This window comes from Apostichopus japonicus, chromosome 4, assembly GCF_037975245.1.
Source record: "Apostichopus japonicus isolate 1M-3 chromosome 4, ASM3797524v1, whole genome shotgun sequence".
Taxonomy (NCBI): Eukaryota; Metazoa; Echinodermata; class Holothuroidea; order Aspidochirotida; family Stichopodidae; genus Apostichopus; species Apostichopus japonicus.
This window is the reverse complement of record NC_092564.1, coordinates 17,252,415-17,265,986: the sequence shown is the minus strand read 5'-3', so window position 1 is coordinate 17,265,986 and position 13,572 is coordinate 17,252,415. Positions and strand designations below refer to the sequence as shown.

At 36.5% G+C, this 13,572-nt stretch overlaps 1 long non-coding RNA gene across 1 annotated transcript; it reads left to right on the top strand.

The window, feature by feature from the left end:
* The first annotated feature begins 7,923 nt into the window (after window positions 1–7,923).
* On the top strand, window positions 7,924–11,923 carry LOC139966646 (uncharacterized). Its single transcript, XR_011792718.1, has 2 exons — window positions 7,924–8,261; window positions 9,411–11,923. It is a non-coding gene; the product is annotated as an uncharacterized lncRNA (long non-coding RNA).
* Window positions 11,924–13,572: the final 1,649 nt, after the last annotated feature.

Below are 13,572 nucleotides of genomic sequence, written 5' to 3'. Positions count from 1 at the left end.
CTCTTGGAAACATTTTGGTTCCTGAAACGTTCACAACAATGTCAAACTATTTCTTCTTTAATCTTCCTAATTTTGCACTTTGCAAACTTGCTTTTCTACTCGACGTTTTGTTACTTTTTATACATACAAAGAAAGCTCCTTCAAAACAAATGCAATATTGTTGTCAATTACATAGAAAAAAACTTTCATGAAGTTGACAGATGTGCTTTCAAAGTCAAAGAATTCTTTAAAGAATATTTCCAGCTTCGAAAAATGTTGTTCCCTTGGTTTAATACCATAGTCTTTAGCAATTTCTTTGGTATAACGTTTTACCTAACATGGATATTCCATGTTATTCCACCATCCGATGACCTCATCCCCTCTAACCAGACTTCGATTGACAGTAGTTCTTATGGTGCTATACATTTTTGCAATCCAGAGTGTGCAGACCAAGATACCAAGCGTTATTTTACGTCATTCTTTAGTATCCTAGTCATGTGCGAGAAGTCTATGATGTTGTTATTAGCAATCGTTGCTGTAGGTGGTATTGATTTGAAGCACCAATGGGATCATTTTCAGCTGAAGATGAGTTTAACTCTCGCCAACACAGACTCTGGTCTTTGGAAACGTCTTTCTGATATGACACAGCAGTTACATCCTGACGCTTCTGCTGATGTTATCGCCAGTTATATATTACCAGTGATCGGCCTGGTAGCCGGTGTCATTGGCGGGCAATACATTTTGTAGTTCATGCAAAATTTCATGGTATACTTTGAAAGTAGTCTGCTCACCTTAAGAGACCCGGATGTACAATTAACCAAAGAAAATGCAATGAAAGGATTTATTGCAATTTTTGACAGCAATGACAGCGAGACATTCAAAAAGTAGGCATATGAAGCATGTATACTTAGTAAGATTGAATTTACCGTATACCACATTATCATCGCTAACGGCCAGGGAATGTTTATAGTATGTAGTATGTGAAGTTAAGCGTGATGGTTTAGTCAGGGGCGACACAGTTAGAGAACATGGATTGATCGCAGTTAGAAATACAAAACAGATTACCCGGATGACCCATGATCGGTTTGTGTTGGTATACTCACCACCATAGATGACAGTAATAGATGCGTTGACCGGGAAGTTAAAATAAATTATGGAACAAATATGCATATTAGATAAGCAATACAATCTTTGTTTTTATTTCAAAAACATGTCATTCTAAAAAAGCCTTATTTCTGTAATTTGTACTACAGGATCAATCAACACAGTTACAAACAAATTGTCTGACTACATCTCTATAATAAGTATATGACTGATAGAATACTGACTATGAAAACACTCTCGACGTATAGAGAAAACCTTTCAAATTTGATATAATTATTCTATATTGTTTTTATAAATAATGAAAAATTCATAAACATATCCTGTTGTTTGGATGTATACATAGTAAACATAACGAATGTAATTTCTTAAGCTTTCAATTGTTGTTTAACATAAATACTGAGGAATATCAATGTTTGAATGGCATGATTATAATCGTTACGTTTGTTTGTCATATCTGCCATTCCTTTGTTGCCTGCTAACGTTATTATGTTATCACCGTTTCTAATGTAATTTACAAGGTACTCGTGGTAAATAAAATCCATTCTTGATTCATTGAAATCTGACTTCCCAACATTAGGCCTAACATGATGATAGCTCAAGTGGACCATTTGCGCCCAATAGTCTCGTACTCTCTACAAGCTGCACCATGTTTCTATTACAAAGATGGGGTTGAGGTGGAGGAGGAGGACATGGGGGCATTTAAAATGGGTTCAAATCTTCATATGAATCCAAAATTGTAACATTTATTCACCTGTGTGATTGCAGGATCAACCGGTCGAGGTAGAGAGTTTTTTTTTTAAATTTTGTATGAAGAAAGTAAATTGACTTAAGATTACAATGAAGGAATTGTTTCATATGTAGGATTGTGTATTGCTAAACAAACTGTCAATCGTTATGCAATTGACAAACTTTCCATCACTTTAGACGATATTATGATGTCGCACGGCATAAAGTTACCACCGCAGGTGTGTTTCGAATACCAAACATTAACAGATTTGTTGATCCTGTACGACTAAAGCTTCGGTACGTTTGAAAAATTCCAGTTACTTTGTACTTTCATAGAAAAGAGTTTTTTTTATTGTGTCCTTTCATAATGTTATGTAATCACTTGATATATATATTTTCATGAACACTTGAATCGCATTGTACATTATAATTTAAAAATGGCAAATTGGTAGCAGTTTCTTGAAAACAACAACCAAGTGGAAAAAATATAAGAACAATATATTGTGTTACTCTGTACGTTTCCATTACAAATGCATTCAGTTGAATCAATCACATTACAGCCCTCCTCGGACAAGCGTGCAATGGCTGGGAATACTTCCTTGTACTTATTGTAGTAATCACAAGGACAGTTCTTCAGCCAGTATGGAATGGCAATTGTTTATGCTCAAACACAAAATTGATTGTCCTCGATGTTCCGCGTAAGCTCTTTCAACTAAGCATCATTGATAATAAAGTTAACGTAAACTACAATGAAAAATTAATTGTTTACGAATTCGGTAACAGAGTTTTGCTTTCGCATTTAAGGAAGTCGTTAAGCACTGATCTACAGCAAGTATAATCCGGATAATATAAGAAAATGAATCAAATATATTTCAACGTATTACGATTACGTATGTTATTAGCGACACACATATAATATGGGGTCTTCTAACCACACTCGGTTTTCGACAGTCGAAAGAAGGCCTTTTGCTGTTCTTTGGACTGTCGTTATATGCATTTAGATAGATTGGTATCATCCGCAGCGCTATGACGAAGAACTCCATGATCAGTCTGCACATATTATTACTACTGGTAAGTATACGGCATACAGCATTATTTGTGTATGTTAAAGGAAAGAAATATGGGGAAGCACTAGATCTGATAACATACAATATTACTGTAAATATGTAAATACGTTTATACAGCAATGGTACTTGTGTTTCTCCAAACACTAAAGTTTCACTAAAGCACGAAATCAGTAGGCATTTAGAATAAATTATATAGTTTATGTGTTCCCTGGTATTAGGCAAATACGACCCTAACAGTGAGGGTGGGGAAGGTTGGGGGGGAGGGTGTCACGAACGACTTTATTCATTGTACGTGTATTCAGTATATGCTGGTCAGGGTGATAAGTAGGTCACTCGTCGTGACTGACAACTTGTGCGTTTTTTCTGGAAGCGTCGAGAAATGATGGCGCTATTCGGTATTAACGAGTGCAAATTTCCAGAACATACGGGAAGTAATTTTTAGCAGGTGACCGGATATCGTCGACCAATGAACGATGCACTATCAGTCGTATCTTCGAGACATGGATGATTCTCGATGTTTTTCCGTCCAAAAGAACTTTCGGGAGATTAAACCCGGCTATATATAAGAAGAGATATTTTCGGTGATGAGGAGTTTAGTTCAGAGTTTTCCGATCTATTGTAAAAAGAAATTCATCTGAGATAAAAGATTAATCGAGGGGACGGACGGAGGAACCGGTGGACTGTTTGTTTATAAGATTGGTGCGTCGTTTAACCGGGACAGGCGTGACTTCGGCAGAGTTTTTCGGAGTTCAACCAGGAGGAAGCCATCCTTGGGATACAAACGTTGAGTCGAATTGGACCAGCGGGGAACGGTTTTGCTCCTGACCAAGTCACGGGATACCAGCCTACGAGGGAGAATCCCGACATCGTTGTTGGTGACGCAAGGAGGTCAGAACAGCTACGAAAGGAACCGAGAGCCGGCACGCGCCGCGTAAGATAAGTTAAGTAATCTTTTAAGTATTTAACGGCCGTACAATATTGTAAAATCTGTCTGTAATATTCCAAATTTCTAGTACCAATAATCCTTGTACAAATCAGTAGAGATCGTATCATTGTAAATATATCGTTTTTGTTAACTTCAGAAACCTCTCAGTAGTCTTTTGGTCCTTTGAGTTTACTTCCCTGAATCTATCTAAAATTTTATTTTTATCGGCTTTGAAGGTCAAAGGAAAAACCCGGGGTCGCAACAGAGGGGGCGCTAGAGGGTGCCATTTTGTATTATCCCACGGAAGTTGTGACAGAGGGCTCGAAAGAAGGGGATTCAGAGAAGGTATGTCACCTTAATTGAATCTCTCATTGTATTGCATGCATTGCTGTTGTTACAATATCATTGCAGGCATATTGTTCTTTGTTTTTATTGTATTTATATTTGTGTGCTAATAGCACGTAATCAGTAGGCATTTTTAATAAATTATTTAGTTTATGTTTTCTGACATCACGCAAATACGACCCTTACAGTGAGGGTGTGGAAGGTTGGGGGGGGGGCTCGAAAGAAGGGGGTTCATAGAAGAGATAGCACTTAATTGAATCACTCGCCAATCTTTCAAAATAAGTATACTGAAGCTAATCTGAAAAGACTAACCATTTTCAGTGCGCGCAGAGTATAACAAGTACATTGAAATACATTTTACCAACTTGAGACTGTTACCCACGATACGATAGAAATACGTATATGACTGGTTAATTAGTGAACAACGTGAAAATAGAGTCTCTCTTTACAATAAGCTGAATACGTTTATCGATTTAAAAGATTTAACAAAAGCGACAAATGGACATATTGGCTACTGTTTTTTTCCCTCCAATTTCTGGTTATAAAAGAAATTAGTTAAAAACTCTTTAGTAATGCTTGATATACACGAGACCTTTATGCACTGCATTGTGTCTGTAGTACAGCACCACGAGTCTATTGACAAGAATATACACACAACACATGATGTATGTAGAAAGAATGATCAATTAACATCTTTGTCTTGCCAAATCTATCGAATAGACTAAGTGTGTAAAGAGTGTTTGCTGGTCTAACAAATTGAAGGGTTTAACATCCGGATAGCGTCCAGTTTGACTAACTAATACTATATATATTCAATTTGAGGATTGACGATGGCATTACTGCTTCTTTTTCTTTTCTTTTAGAACGAAGTCGTTCCAGCTGCAATAGACAATTCTTAACTGTGACGTCAATACTATTCAACGTCATCCTTACGATTGGGTCTCTATGGATCTTTCTTTGGTCAATTGGATATTACAGCGAATGTCAAGTGAACCTTATGTACACTATTTCGTTTCTGATATTCTATTGGCCAGTGATTATGTCGGCACCTGTTATTTGTATCATTGCTGCGATCAAAAGGAAATTTAAGCGTAACGAATGGTTACGTAGATCCAACGTTATATCCTGGTGTAGAGTGTTCGACGAAAGCTCTTTTCGAGGAAAGATGGAGAACCTTAAATATCGCAACCAGTCATATACCAGTTGCATTTTTGTCTTCTTTTTCTTTTACTCGTTGGCAAGCACTTCCGGTCTCTTGGAAACATTTTGGTTCCTGAAACGTTCACAACAATGTCAAACTATTTCTTCTTTAATCTTCCTAATTTTGCACTTTGCAAACATGTTTTTCTACTCGACGTTTTGTTACTTTTTATACATACAAAGAAAACTCCTTCAAAACAAATGCAATATTGTTGTCAATTACATAGAAAAAAACTTTCATGAAGTTGACAGATGTGCTTTCAAAGTCAAAGAATTCTTTAAAGAATATTTCCAGCTTCGAAAAATGTTGTTCCCTTGGTTTAATACCATAGTCTTTAGCAATTTCTTTGGTATAACGTTTTACCTAACATGGATATTCCATGTTATTCCACCATCCGATGACCTCATCCCCTCTAACCAGACTTCGATTGACAGTAGTTCTTATGGTGCTATACATTTTTGCAATCCAGAGTGTGCAGACCAAAATACCAAGCGTTATTTTACGTCATTCTCTAGTATCCTAGTCATGTGCGAGAAGTCTATGATGTTGTTATTAGCAATCGTTGCTGTAGGTGGTATTGATTTGAAGCACCAATGGGATCATTTTCAGCTGAAGATGAGTTTAACTCTCGCCAACACAGACTCTGGTCTTTGGAAACGTCTTTCTGATATGACACAGCAGTTACATCCTGACACTTCTGCTGATGTTATCGCCAGTTATATATTACCAGTGATCGGCCTGGTAGCCGGTGTCATTGGCGGGCAATACATTTTGTAGTTCATGCAAAATTTCATGGTATACTTTGAAAGTAGTCTGCTCACCTTGAGAGACCCGGATGTACAATTAACCAAAGAAAATGCAATGAAAGGATTTATTGCAATTTTTGACAGCAATGACAGCGAGACATTCAAAAAGTAGGCATATGAAGCATGTATACTTAGTAAGATTGAATTTACCGTATACCACATTATCATCGCTAACGGCCAGGGAATGTTTATAGTATGTAGTATGTGAAGTTAAGCGTGATGGTTTATTCAGGGGCGACACAGTTAGAGAACATGGATTGATCGCAGTTAGAAATACAAAACAGATTACCCGGATGACCCATGATCGGTTTGTGTTGGTATACTCACCACCATAGATGACAGTAATAGATGCGTTGACCGGGAAGTTAAAATAAATTATGGAACAAATATGCATATTAGATAAGCAATACAATCTTTGTTTTTATTTCAAAAACATGTCATTCTAAAAAAGCCTTATTTCTGTAATTTGTACTACAGGATCAATCAACACAGTTACAAACAAATTGTCTGACTACATCTCTATATAATAAGTATATGACTGATAGAATACTGACTATGAAAACACTCTCGACGTATAGAGAAAACCTTTCAAATTTGTTATAATTATTCTATATTGTTTTTATAAATAATGAAAAATTCATAAACATATCCTGTTGTTTGGATGTATACATAGTAAACATAATGAATGTAATTTCTTAAGCTTTCAATTGTTGTTTAACATAAATACTGAGGAATATCAATGTTTGAATGGCATGATTATAATCGTTACGTTTGTTTGTCATATCTGCCATTCCTTTGTTGCCTGCTAACGTTATTATGTTTTCACCGTTTCTAATGTAATTTACAAGGTACTCGTGGTAAATACAATCCATTCTTGATTCATTGAAATCTGACTTCCCAACATTAGGCCTAACATGATGATAGCTCAAGTGGACCATTTGGCCCAATAGTCTCGTACTTCCTACAAGCTGCACCATGTTTCTATTACAAAGATGGGGTTGAGTTGGAAGAGGACATGGGGGCATTTAAAATGGGTTCAAATCTTCATATGAATCCAAAATTGTAACATTTATTCACCTGTGTGATTGCAGGATCAACCGGTCGAGGTAGAGAGTTTTTAAATTTTTTATTTTGTATGAAGAAAGTAAATTGACTTAAGATTACAATGAAGGAATTGTTTCATATGTAGGATTGTGTATTGCTAAACAAACTGTCAATCGTTATGCAATTGACAAACTTTCCATCACTTTAGACGATATTATGATGTCGCACGGCATAAAGTTACCACCGCAGGTGTCTTTCGAATACCAAACATTAACAGATTTGTTGATCCTGTACGACTAAAGCTTCGGTACGTTTGAAAAATTCCAGTTACTTTGTACTTTCATAGAAAAGAGTTTTTTATTGTGTCTTTTCATAATGTTATGTAATCACTTGATATATATATTTTCATGAACACTTGAATCGCATTGTACATTATAATTTAAAAATGGCAAATTGGTAGCAGTTTCTCGAAAACAACAACCAAGTGGAAAAAATATAAGAACAATAAATTGTGTTACTCTGTACGTTTCCATTACAAATGCATTCAGTTGAATCAATCACATTACAGCCCTCCTCGGACAAGCGTGCAATAGCTGGGAATACTTCCTTGTACTTATTGTAGTAATCACGAGGACAGTTCTTCAGCCAGTATGGAATGGCAATTGTTTATGGTCAAACACAAAATTGATTGTCCTCGATGTTCCGCCTAAACTCTTTCAACTAAGCATCCTTGATAATAAAGTTAACGTAAACTACCAATTCGGTAACAGAGTTTTGCTTTCGCATTTAAGGAAGTCGCTAAGCACTGCTCTACAGCAAGTATAATCCGGATAATATAAGAAAATGAATCAAGTATTTGTCAACCTATTACGATTACGTTTGTTACTAGCGACACATGTATAATATGGGGTCTTCTAACCACACTCGGTTTTCGACAGTCAAAAGAAGGCCATTTGCCGTTCTTTGGACTATCGTTATGTGGATTCTTGGCATGATAGATTGGTATCATCCGCAGCGCTATGAGGAAGAACTCCATGATCAGTCTGCACATATTATTACTATTGGTAAGTATACGGCATTCGGCAATATTTGTGTTTGTTAAAGGAAAGAAATATGGGAAAGCACTAGATCTGATAACATACAATATTACTGTAAATATGTAAATACGTTTAAACAGCAATGGTACTTGTGTTACTCAAAACACTCAAGTTTCACTAAAGCACGAAATCAGTAGGCATTTAGAATAAATTATATAGTTTATGTGTTCCCTGGTATTAGGCAAATACGACCCTAACAGTGAGGGTGGGGAAGGTTGGGGGGAGGGCTCGAAAGAAGGGGGTTCATAGAAGGGATGTCACCTTAATTGAATCTCTCATTGTATTGCATGCATTGCTGTTGTTACAATTTCATTGCAGGCCTATTGTTCTTTTTTATTGTATTTATATTTGTGTGCTAATAGCACGTAATCAGTAGGCATTTTTAATAAATTATTTAGTTAATGTGTTCTCTGACATCACGCAATACGACCCTAACAGTGAGGGTGGGGAAGGTTGCGGGGAGGGGGGGGGGGCTCGAAAGAAGGGGGTTCATATAAGAGATAGCACTTAATTGAATCACTCGCCTATTTTTCACAATAAGTATACTGAAGCTAATCTGAAAAGACTAACCATTTTCAATGCGCACAGAGTATAACAAGTACATTGAAATACATTTTACCAACTTGTGACTGTTACCCACGATACGATAGAAATACGTATATGACTGGTTACTTAGTGAACACCTTGAAAATAGAGTCTTTCTTTACAATAAGCTGAATACGTTTATCGATTTAAAAGATTTAACAAAAGCGACAAATGGACATATTGGCTACTGTTTTTTCCCCTCCAATTCCTGGTTATAAAAGAAATGTGTTAAAAACTCTTTAGTAATGCTTGATATACACGAGACCTTTATGCACTGCATTGTGTCTGTAGTACAGCACCACGAGTCTATTGACAAGAATATACACACAACACATGATGTTTGTAGAAAGAATGATCAATTACCATCTTTGTCTTGCCAAATCTATCGAATAGACTAAGTGTGTAAAGAGTTAGTTTGTCAAATTGAACGGTTTAGCATCCGGATAGCGTCCATTTTGACTAACTAATACTGTATATATATATTCAATTTGAGGATTGAAGATGGCATTACTGCTTTTTCTTTTCTCTTAGAACGACGTCATTCTAGCTGCAAAAGACAAATCTTAACTGTGACGTCAGCATTATTCAACGTCATCCTTACGATTGGGTCTCTATGCATCTTTCTTTGGTCAATTGGATATTACCGCGAATGTCAAGTGAACCATATGTACACTATTTCGTTTCTGATATTCTACTGGCCAGTGATTATGTCGGCACCTGTTGTTTGTATCATTGCTGCGATCAAAAGGAAATTTAAGCGTAACGAATGGTTACGTAGATCCAACGTTATTACCTGGTCTAGAGTGTTCGACGAAAGCTCTTTTCGAGGAAAACTGGAGAACCTTAAGAATGGCAACCAGTCATATTCCAGTTGTGTTTTTGTCTTCATTCTCTTTTACTCGTTGGCAAGCACTTCCGGTCTCTTGGAAACATTTTGGTTCCTGAAACGTTCACAACAATGTCAAACTAGGTCTTTAATCTTCCTTATTTTGCACTTTGCAAATTTGCTTTTCTACTCGACGTTTTGTTACTTTTTATACATACAAAGAAAACTCCTTCAAAACGAATGCAATATTGTTGTCAATTACATAGAAAAAAAACTTCAATGAAATTGACAGATGTGCTTTCAAAGTCAAAGAATTCTTTAAAGAATATTTCCAGCTTCGAAAAATGATGTTCCCTTGGTTTAATACCATAGTCTTTAGCAATTTATTTGGTATAACGTTTTACCTCACATGGAGATTCCATGTTTATCTAACATCCGATGACGTCGTCCCCTCTAACCAGACTTCGATTGACAGTAGTTCTTATGGTGCTATACATTTTTGCAATCATGAGTGTGCAGACCAAGATAGAAAGCGTTATTTTACGTCATTCTTTAGTATCCAAGTCATGTGCGAGAGGTCAATGATGTTGTTATTAGCAATCGTTGCTGTAGGTGGTATTGATTTGAAGCACCAATGGGATCATTTTCAGCTGAAGATGAGTTTAACTCTCGCCAACACAGACTATGGTCCTTGGAATCGTCTTTCTGGTATGACACAGCAGTTACATCCTGACACTTCTGCTGATGTTATCGCCAGTTATATATTACCAGTGATCGGCCTGGTAGCCGGTGTCATTGGCGGGCAATACATTTTGTAGTTCATGCAAAATTTCAAAGTATACCTTTAAAGTAGTCTGCTGACCTTGAAAGACCCGGATGTACAATTAACCAAGGACAATGCAAAGAAAGGATAACCATCGAAAGCGTCGGAAAAGCACAGTCCAATGTTTTCAGGAGAACTGGCAAAATATTACGAAGCCGTTGAAGCCTAACAATTCTATTTGGTACCAAACTCGACTACGTGTTATACCACCCTCGAGAGGCCACGAAAAAAAGACTTCTTAATCTTTTTAGTGTCACTTTTCGAAACTCCATCTACACTGAGAAAAAACACTTACGAAACGATGGTCACATGACTTCAGCTTTATCTCACGAAACAAATATGCAAAGCGTATGTATGCGTACGCAGGATGCACCTAAAACGCAACATGTGAAAATTGTAAATATCATATGTAATTGTTAATATTTTGAGAATAGAGTGGAATTTTGTTTTATGGATCTAAATATATGAATTCACCTCAGTGAGATTTTATTCATCTCTACACGTGAAATTAACATAATGTAAAGTTATTAAGTAATGCTATACAACAGTTACAAATTCTTCAGTCATTTGTAAAACTCTGGTAGTTTATGTAATTTACAATGACCAGATGGCCAGCAATCTTTCTTTTTATTCATATGTAATCATGTTATTACTTTACATATGTTCGCAAATCACTTACAACGATAAAAAAACTCCACGTGTGGCTTGCCAGATTTATACGTATGGAATTGATTGATATCCAAGAAGTTGCTTGTCTCAACGGTTTCTGTCGAAGTGATAAAGCTTAATAGCACCGAAGTATAGACCCAGTTGCTATACTGTCATATGCGTCTTATTATAAAGACAGATTTTGAAATTATCAAACTAAGGCTCATAAAATTATGTATGAACACAAATGAAATGAAACAGAAAGAGATATAGTAGTTCTTCTTTCAACTAGTGTCGATTATTTCATTAGTATCGGGGTGAGTGCTCTAAAGCGCAATAAACACAATTTTATGAACTAGAATTAACTTGTTGACTTTCGCATATGTCGTTAATAATTATTGAAAGGTCTTTTTATTTTGCTTCTGTTTTTTACGAGGGCATAAAATCGATTTTATGTAGACATATAAAACTGCCTCCTGATTGGCTCAGAATTAATGTCTGCATAAATTCTAATTTATGTCAACATTAAATCGAATATATGTCGGCATAAATTCCCGAATTTTGTCCACTGCGGCCAACCATATACGTGGTCACCGCGCCTAGATAGCTTCGACACAGTGGATACGTGACATAACAAGGGCAGTTGCCTCTAGCCAGTCGGTAATAGCTATTTATTTGACGTGAAAATGGTTACACTAGTATCTATTTACAACACGTTATACATATTTACTAATTTTCCTCCCCCCCCCCCCAAAAAAAACAATCGGTGTCTAAGACGTCCCTTATAGACATCTAACACAGAAGAATCGTTATTGAAAAAAAACCTACGTCTAGGTATGGTATACAAAGTTTCCCCATTGGTGTTCGACCAAAATCGTACTCAATCGTACTCGAAAAAAATCATTTGCTTGCATATCTATAACAGTTTTTTTGTTTTTTCTTGTGGCATCATTCTGACGATTTTTGCTAGTTCAGTACTCGCTTCAGCTGTCCAAACTTAGAACACTATCCCTCCTAAAGTGGCATCACACCAATTGTCTCAAACTCCAGGTTGGACAGAAACCTATATCTATTTCTACGTTTTATATGACCAATTTCGAAATCTGAACCGTACTTAGACAAACGATCATAGTCAAGTTTTGTTTTGTAGTTTCCTTTGAATTAAAAGTCAGTGGCACACCCATGTAGGAATTGTAGGTATTATGAATGTTGGTACTGGAATGTTAATCATAAGCTGTGTTCTACAATCCTCCTCACATTCTGTGCCACGAGACATTTTGGACATCAATAGAACATGTCTGCATGGGAAGAACGCTTGTTCGAAAATTAATCGGAAACACTTTTCTGTTATCTTGACATATCTTGATTCATAGACATTTCTCATCAATGTAAGATTTGTTTCAGATTATATTACGAATCTGAAAGATCTTAAGCTGTGTCCCTTTTTGTGTCTTGTTAAAAGTTCCTTCCCAGCTTCACACGGTTTTGTATCGAAAAGGTAACGAGTATAACTTTTTTCCTCCCTATTCTGCAGAACAATATCAATCTAGGAGGGCTAGACGGTTCCTGTTTTCGTCATTAATCTTTACTTATGTCATGATTACAGTTGGGTCTTTGATATGTTACCTGTGGACAACTTACTGTAACTTTGCTGCAGGACAACGCAAATGTGATGTATATTTCGTCATTGGTTTGTTATTCGCCAGTGATTATGTCCACATCTGTTATTTGTGTAGCTGCTGCGATTAGAAAACTTTCAAGAGATATGATGGTTGAGGAGCCGCGGAGTTATCATGGGGTGTAGAGAGTTCGACAAACATGCCCTCAGAAGGAACATAGGAAGCTTAACATATTGAATAGCATCACGAACTCATAGAGTGTGCGTTCTCGTTTTTGTTTACTCTCTAGCAACGACAAATGTTATTTTAGAAATCAATTGGCTTATTAAAGAAAACAAGAATGTCAGACAGCAAGTTCACTTTCATGGCTTTATCATGAATGTTATTAATATGTTGATATATGCAACTTTCTGTTACTTTTTGTACTTACAGCGAAAATGCATGCAAAACCAGTGTAATAGTGTTATCGGGTACATTCAAAATCACTTCACCAGTGATTTAAGAGGATGTAATGAGAAATTCCAATGCTTTTTCAAAGAGTATAGGCCACTAAGACAAATGGTGTTCCCGTGGCTGAACTCGATTGTCTTTGTCAACGCATTCGGTATCACATTTTCCTAACATGGAGGTTGCGAGTAATGGCAGATACAGCCACCCACAACATCACGTCTTCTCAAACATATCCTCCCCTTGCTTGACGAAAATATGACATGCATTCGATCGTGCAGAAATGAAAAGACGGAGATTTCGCACTTGTCAACAACCTTTACAATTCAA